This window comes from Heterocephalus glaber, unplaced genomic scaffold, assembly GCF_053883595.1.
Source record: "Heterocephalus glaber isolate CG9 unplaced genomic scaffold, H.glaber_assembly_v1.0 deba00001564, whole genome shotgun sequence".
Taxonomy (NCBI): domain Eukaryota; kingdom Metazoa; phylum Chordata; class Mammalia; order Rodentia; family Bathyergidae; genus Heterocephalus; species Heterocephalus glaber.
The window spans coordinates 10,285,630-10,294,377 of NW_028258351.1; the positions used below are offsets into that span (position 1 = coordinate 10,285,630).

General features: G+C 44.1%; 1 pseudogene; it reads right to left on the reverse strand.

The window, feature by feature from the left end:
- Positions 1 to 7,009: 7,009 nt before the first annotated feature.
- LOC101707273 (COMM domain-containing protein 8-like) lies at positions 7,010 to 8,469 on the reverse strand (annotated as a pseudogene).
- Positions 8,470 to 8,748: the final 279 nt, after the last annotated feature.

Sequence of the window (8,748 nt, forward strand, 5' to 3'; positions counted from 1 at the left end):
GTGGCAGAACCACTGAGCTAAATCCCCAGCCCCACCCCAGCCCTTTTTAAATTTTGAGACAAGGTGTCACTAAATTATCCAGGCTTGGACTCAAATTTGTGATCTTCCTACATCAGCCTATCAGAGTGCTAGGATTACATGTTGCCACCATACCCAGTTTAGCATGTTTGGTTTTTGTTGTTGTTGTTGTTGTTGTTGTTTTGGTATTGGTGATTCAATCCAGGGTCTTCATGCTGAGCTACATCACCAACCCTTTTTTATTATTTTTATTTTGAGACAGGCTTCACTAAATCGCTAAATTGCCTAGGCTGGCCTCTCATTTGCAATCTTCTTGCCTCAGGCTCCAAGAGTACTGCGATTATAGGCATGTGCCTTCACACCCAAGTAACATGATGTTTCGATACACATATCCACTTGTACCTGGTGCTGTTTTCCTCTTCTTCTTCTTCTTCTTCTTCTTCTTCTTCTTCTTCTTCTTCTTCTTCTTCTTCTTCTTCTTCTTCAAGGAAGTTGTGTGAAAGCTCTAGAGACAGGTAAATCTCAGAAAACAAATGTTGAGCAACCAGGTCACAAGCAGGTCAGGGAGTGATAGTTCTGGAAATCCAGGCATCAGGAACCAGGCAACACATTGTCTTCTACAGGACGTTACTATCAGGAGAGGTGAGCAGTAGCTTTATTCTGTCCCTCGGTTCTATTCAAGATTCTGGTCCCTAGGAAACAGGCTGGCCAGCTGGCTGAGTCCCACACCAGCCTTGGCACAGGTTGGGGGGTACCCTCACACAGTTTAAGGTTACACCCAGCCAACAGGTGAAGCCAGGTGCTGTTATCAGAGAACCAAGGAATTCCAGGTGGACAAAAACACTGCTATCCATGTTGCTGTACTTTCCCCATAACTTGAGCAAATTCTGGAGATTGAGGAAGCCGGGACAGGGGAGATTCAGGGCACCGTGCCATGTCACCGTGGGTCAGGCTGCCACAGAGCCAAGCACAGAAGAGGGGTGTGGCAGGTGGTCTGTTGGGAACAGACCCCATCCAGGGACAGGCTAGGACATTAAGACAGGGGCCGGGGATTTAGCTCAGTGGTTCCGCCGCCTGCCTCGCGAGCTCAAGGTCCCGAGTTCGATCCCTGGTACCAAAAAAAAGTACACGGACTCACCAACTACGGATAACGTCAGAGTCCAGGTTGCAGCAGCAAGAGTAATTCAGCCTCCCCGACCCATAAAGCTCGGCTGCCTGGCGCTGACTGGGAAACTGCGCTGCGCCCGCTCTCCCGCCCCGTCACCCTCCCTCTCATCCTCCTCCTCCCCATTCAGTTCCTCCTTCTAGGCTGCAGTCCCTAGACTTCCTCTGCCCTCGACATGCTGCTCTTGCTTGCCTCCCAGCAGCCACATCTGGTAATACATGCTCTCAGAGAAAGACCCAGCCGCACAGTTTTGAAAGCAAGCTATAACTGAAAACACTAAGAATGTATATTCAAAGTAGCTTGCATGTGTGTGTGCACACACACGTGTATATAAAAATATTTTTAAATTCTTAATTTATTTTTACTTCTTGTTGTCATACAAACCATTGTAATCTGTAGTATATATACGATGATGATGATGATGATGATGATTGGAGACAGGATCTCGCTATATTGTTCAGTTTGGTCTTGAGCTTCCAACACACAGTGGCACAAGATAAACATTTCTATTCCAAATAGGGAATAGAAAGGAATGGGGCCAAAGCAAGTCCAAAATCCAGCAGGGTAAACATTAAGTCCTGTAGTTCCATGTCCAGTATCCCCAGCAATCTGTGGCAAGATGTGAACTCCAAAGGGCTTGGGTGGCTCTACCTGCTAAGGCACTGCATGTAGTTGCAGCTCTCATGGCTTCTCTCTTGGGCTGGCTTTGTTCACTCCTTACAGCTTTCCTCAGATGATCCACGTTCCTGGCTTCTCTAACCTTCTGGGGTCTCCACTGCACCCTTAGTTTCACACTCACAACTTCACACACCGCCTTCTCAGGAGTACGTGGCCTGGGCTCCCAGGCCTTCTTATGAAATGTGGGTGGAAGCCTTCCTGACCTTAAAACTCTTGCATGCTGCATGCACCTAAAATCAGCACCACATGGATGAAGCCAGGGTTTGCCGCCAGCTGGAGCAGTAGCCAGGCTTCTCTCTTGGCTGTAGGGTTCCAGTGCCTGGATTGCTGAGCACTCTGAACACAATCTGGAGGAATAAATTCTCTAGGCTGCCACCATTCCAAAACATGGTGCCCTGGGGCTTTCTTCTCAAAGAAGTATTTCACCTTTGCAATTTTGAGGCTGCAAAGGGCAGAGTACTGCTGGTTCTTTTGATGGCCTCAGGCCATCTTTCCTTTGGTCCTCTTCCTCTCAGCAACTGAGTTTTCCCCTGCTCCATCTTTTCAGGCCACAGCTTTACTGTAGCTTCCTTTAATAGCCAAACTCAAAATTTTTAAGGCATTCTGCTGGGCTTTCTGCTCTTGATTCTCAACATAGATCTGACTAAAAGCCTCCAATAGTATCCATGCCACAGCTTCAACATTAGACTGTCTTGAAATTTCTTCTGCAAGATCAATTAGCTCTTAATCTCAGTCCTCGGGGATTTAACTCAGTGGTTCTGCCATCTGCCTCAAAAGTGCAAGGTCCCAAGTTCGATCCCCCAAAAAATCTGTCTTAGGCAAAGTCCCCATACATGAGCAAAATGCAGACAAATTTCTGCCAAAGCGTAACACACATTGTCTGGAGTCCAACAGCCAGTGCAGTTTTTCTTCCCAGCAGAAACCTCCTGAGCTTGGTCTTTACCCACAGCATTTCTATCAGCATCCTGGTCTTCTGAGCTCTGACCAGAATCTTCCATCAGGTACAGTTTAAAGTGTTCCAGGGCTGCTTCTTCAGCCAGGATCTCCAAACCTTTCCTAACTTTTCCCACAAGCCAGTTCCAAAGGCTCCTGAACCATGTGGCCAGGTAACCATGTGGCCAGCGACGATCCCAGTCCTGATACCAAAATCTTTTCTCATTGCTGAGACAAAATATTCAACACCCAGAGTTAAAGGAGAAAAAGTTAATTTTGGCTTACAGTTTGTAGAGGTTTCAGTCCATAATCAGCTGGCTCCGAGGCAAGGTGGCACATGGCAGATGGGTATCACAGAGGAGAAACAGTCTGGCAGGCAGAGGGCAGCAAAGTAGCAAAGAAGCAGCAGCAAGGGACAAGTGACTCTAGCAGCCCTCTTTCTGTCCCTTATATTCTATCCAGATTACACACATTTAGGGTGGGTAGCACTCACACCAAGGGTGGCCCTTCCCATTAGCCACACCCAGAACTATGCCAAACCAGTGGACTAATTTAGTAATCACACATCCTTAATCCCAGTGTCACACACTCAGACATAGCCACCTCTGAACAGTCCACCTATGACCACATGAGGCTTTGAGTCATAACACCCTGGGTTCAATCTCCAGTAACATACATGGAAGAAAGGAAGGAAGGAAGAGAGAGAGAGAGAGAGAGAGAGAGAGAGAGAGAGAGAGAGAGAGAGAGAAAGGGAGAAAGCGACCTGGAGATCAGAAAAGCTGGGGTGTAATTGAGCCCAACTCTTCAGTCTCAAGAAATAGGAGTATTAATGTCCGAGGGCAAGAAAAGAAGGATGTCTCAGCTCACCGTTCCTTCTACCTTTTTGCTCTATTCAAACCCTTAGTGGATTGGATAATACACACCCACAGTGGTGAAGGTGATTTTCTTCACTCAGTCTACCAATTCAGATGCCAATCTTTTCCAAAAACATGCTCAGAAATCATATGTTACCAGCTTTCCATATCCCTCAGCTCAGCCAAAATGGCATGAAATTACCCATCACAATGGTCCTTTCCATAAAGTACTCAGTCAATCCACACAGGAAATAACAAATGTTGGCTTCTGAACCCTACATTACACCTGTATTCTACATGACACCTACGATGGAAATCTGATCTAGGTGAATTGTAAGTGGTAAAACAATAAAGGTTTTTAGAAGAAAAAACAAAATACCATAATAGCCTCAGAGTAGGTAAAATTTATTACAACTGGGCACACAAACACTGGTCATAAAGAAAAATGACAGATTCGAATGAAATGACAAACTTGTTTTTCACAAGACACCCTTTAAAAAGTGAAAATGCAAGCGTGCTTGGTGCTGCACCAGTAATCCCAGCCACTTGGGAGGCCAAGGCAGGAGAATCAAAAGTTTAAGGCCAACCTGGCAATTTAGGAAGACCTTGTCTCAAATTTTTTTTTTTTTTTTTGGTACGGGGATTGAACTCAGGTCCTTGTGTTTGCAGGGCAGGCGGTGGAGCCACTGGGCTAAATCCCCAGCCCTTGTCTCAAAATTTTTTAAAAAAATGTTTTTTAAATGGCTGAGGATTGTAGCTCACTGCTAGAGCACTTGCCTAGAATGCATGAGGCCCTGGAATACATAGTGTGAGACCCTATCTCAAAAAATGAAACAAAAAAATAAATAAGTAAATAAAAATAAAAAGATGAAAAATTCAAGTCTGGAATAAAATACCCAAATACCTGGAAACAACCCAAGTGTGTATCAGCAGTAGAGCAGATAAGTTGTGGGTATCCACAAAATAAAATGCTATACAGCAAGTATGAAAGAACTACAGATGCAGATGACAATATGGGTGAATCTCACAAACATAGCATTTAGTAACAGAAATCAAATATAAATTAATCCATTTATATCAACACAAAACTGGCAAAACAAGTATCATTTGTTAACTGTTAGGACTATTCGTAGTACTGTGGATTCAACCCAGGATCTTAAGTATTCTAGGCAAGTGCTCTACTACTGAGCTGCTTCCCCAGCTTTTTTTCCATTTTTGTTTTGACATGGGGTCCTAGTAGGTTACCCAGGTTGGCCTCGAAATTGTGGCCCTCCTGATTCAGCCTCCTGAGTGGCTGGGATTATAAGCATGCGGAACCAAGCTCAGCCGTTGCCACTTTTGCTAACTGTTGAGATTACTTTTGGCAGAGGGATCACAGGAGAGAACAAGTCGCTTCTCTTTCCCCTCTCTCCCTGTTCTCCCTCCTTCAGCCAATCTCACATCAAGCCTGCAAGAATCCCCTTTCCTCATCTTTGGTTGTCTCTCTGTTGATTTCTCCAGTTTCCACAGCAAGACCAGAAGATAGAGGGAAGAAAAATATCAATAAGGCAGTGTTTCAGTGTGTGGCAACAAACTGCTAATCATTGTAACATTTTTTTGTCCCTCTAACAAATAAGAAGTCATATTCAAATCTTTCACACCCTTTTAAAGTCTCTCCACCAATTACAGTACCTTTGGTTTATTTTGTTTTAAGCAAAAGGGGAAGTTACAGGTTTACGACACAGTAAATTTAGTGGTAGTGTGCTTCAGGCTCAGAAGACATCTTTAGAACTAAATATGTCTCTACTTTCAGCGCTGCTTTCCTCTGAGCTAATTTCATTCATGCAGGCTCCTCACGCTTGCTAGGAGCTGCACTCAGCTTAGATCCTGCCCTTTTAGGCCCATCCCATGAAGAATTCTATCTCCTCTTTCTGAATGGAAGTGGAGTCATACTGCAGGCAGATTTTGTATTTGCAGACTCCTACTTGCTAAAATTTATGTGTAGCCCCCCAAATCAATACTCTTGACATTTGCTCAGCATTTTTGGATACTTTGGGGACATGCCCAAAGCAGTGCAAAATTTGAGTTGTCCAATGCACATGTTCCCAGATGATGTAAAGCAAGGCAACCCTCTGCCTTCGTGTTTCAGCTCATAATGGAATCATTGTTCTTTTCATCATTTATGCAGTGCTGTTTCACATTTTTTGTGCTTTTTAGAGTCATAATTTTTTTTTTTTTTGGTACCAGGGACCGAATTTTTTTGTTCTTTATTTTTCCTTGGTGATTCTGCTGCTTAAAATTTAAAATGAGCCCCCATGGGGCCAGAGGGTAGCTCAGCAGTAGTATTTCTCTAGCACGTGGGAGGCCCCGGGTTTAATCCCCAGCACGGCAAATGAAATAAAGTAATAAAGTAAAATGGCTTCCAAGCATAGCACTGAAGGGCTGCTGAGTGTTCCAAAGGTCAGGAAGGCTGCACTGTGCCTGGGAAAGAACACAGGTATGTTAGATAAGCGTCACTTTAGCTTCACACCTGTGTTAGCCAGAGTGGCTCAGGCATGAGTTGCAGCACTGTGGGCCATGAATCCAGTGGTGACCAGTCCACAGCGTATTAAATGAGGGGGTCTTTGGACAGAAAAACATAGAAAGCGAGGTCACGTATGCGTCAGTGGCGGGAAAGCTTGAGCAGGGACTCAGAGGGATTTAAGCCTGTACTTCCCCAGGAGCAATGATGCAGTATTCGCTAGAGCAGTGTTTGTGGTGACTTTATAGAACGTCGCTGCTGCACATAACAAGAGCTGACTATACTGGAGTTAGCTCTCAGCTTGGCTTCAGTCACATACCACCAATCAATCACATGTCATCATCCCAGCCCTGGGTCTCTGCATGGACTGAATGAAGAAAGATCCTGCAAAAGAAATAAATAGCCAAGGCAGGAGGATTGCTGCAAGTTTGAGGCCAGTCTGGGCTACATGGTGAGTTCAAGGCCAGCCTGGGATACATAGTGAGACCCTGTTAAAAAAAAAAAATCAAAGGAGAGAGCATCCACAGCTGCCATCTTAACAGACATATAGTGATTCAGATTAAGTGACAGGGCCACAGCCAGTTTTCCCAAGAACTGTCTGATTGTGACATCACTGATAACCTCTGTGACCAAGGTGCTGTTGGATGTGAATCCTGCTGTTGACACCACCGCTGGACATTGACCCCATGACTGGAATCTACCTTTTTTTATCATTAGACATAAAACTGGGTGGCAGGTGTAGTAGGTCAGCCGACTCAGCACCATTAAAATCAATGCCTAGCTGGCATAGAGGCCTGAAGAGTCTGCGTTTTCTAAATGTGCATGAAGTGCCAATGCCCTTTCAAGCATGGGCACCCAAGGGAGAGCAATGTGACCCACAGGCCACAGGCTGGGAGACAGGAAATTCTGTAAAACAGTGATGCAACCATCTGGGAGTGATGCAGCAGGTGGGAATGAGGTTCCCAGGACTAGACTTTAGTCAGTTATCAGGATTAAGTGGGGCTGGGGATATAGCTCAGAGGGAGAACATTTGCCTAGCATGTGCAAGGCCCAAGGTTCAATCCACAGCACTGCCAAAAAAAAAAAAAAGTTACAGGGATTAGTGAACCCTAGCATCAGAAATACAATGGTCTTGCCTACCATGGCCAGCGTCTTTCTAATCTTAGCATTGCTTCTTTCTCAGCCTGGTGTATCAGTCAGTAAGCTGCAGAGTTTCTGAACACAGTATTCACTCTGCCATATCAATCATAGCAGTGAAATTTGATAGTGTTGGTATTCATCATCTCCAGTTATTTCAACTGCAGGACCACCTTATTAGCTGCATCCAAGGAATTTATGAGACTCTGCAGCTCTTCCTTATTCATTTCAACAGAATATGGTTTTACTTCACCATTTTCTTTTGCATCTAGATGAAGGTTTAAAAGTGGCATTTGTAAAGTAGTAATCTTGTCACTAGAAAGTGCAAGCTTTAGATACCAGTCAAAGTCTTGTAGCTGTGCAGAGGAAATACCAACAATTTCTCCTAACAGAACCTGCTTGATTTCATCTTTCCTACTTTTCAAGCATTTCATGATAGATTCTTGCCATTTGCTAAGAAACACCCACAACTAATTTTATTCTTTTTTTTTTTTTTTTTTTTGGTACCTGGGATCAAACTGGGGTCCTTGCGCTTGTGCAGCAGGCAGCTAAACCACTGAGCTAAATCCCCAGCCCTCACGATAGATTCTTTTTTTTTTTTTGGGTACCGGAGATCGAACTCGGGACCTTGTGCTGTCAAGGCAGGCGGCGGAACCACTGAGCTAAATCCCGGCCCCTTATGATAGATTCTTGATGAGATGAACTCAACTGATTCAACTGTTGAAGAGTCTCTTCATCAGATAAATTTTTACCAACTACAGCTTTGAAAAACTTGGTAACATCTTCTGGAACATGCATCCATTCTGTTGAACCCCAAACACTGTGATAACCCTGGTACAGAGGACAAGCCCAACCACAAATGCCATCAATTATTTTGTGAAGAATCTGTGGACCCAGCTTGGGGGGGACAGCTTTTGCAGGTGCCACAAAGCTGTCCCCTCTTCTGGTTCCATCCCTGCTCAGCCAGAGCCAGGGTCACGTTGTCATGAAGCTTTTACTCTGTATTTTTTCTAGGAATTATATGACTATTACTGTTATTATTATCATTATTGTTGTAATACTAGAGGTTGAACTCAGGCCCTTTGCACTAAGCTATATCCCCAGCCTTTTTTATTTTTTTGCTTTTAAGACAGGGTCTTACTAAGTTGCCTAAGTGGGAACTTGAACTTGCAAATCCTCCTGCCTCAGCTTCCTTCAATGCTAGGATTACATAGCCTCCCAAATAGCTAGAATTATAGGCATGCACCACCACACTCAGCTGAAATTTTCAGCTGAGCTACATAGTGGGCAATTTCAGCTTGAAACTTTCCATACTAATATGTTGAGAAAAATAAAGAGGGAAAAATATAGGCAAAAAGATATATAATGATGGTATGAAAGATTGCTAACATCTCATAAGTAATACTGAAGGCCAACAGAATTACAGTTTTTAAAGGATAAAAAGGAAAAAGAAACATCCACAT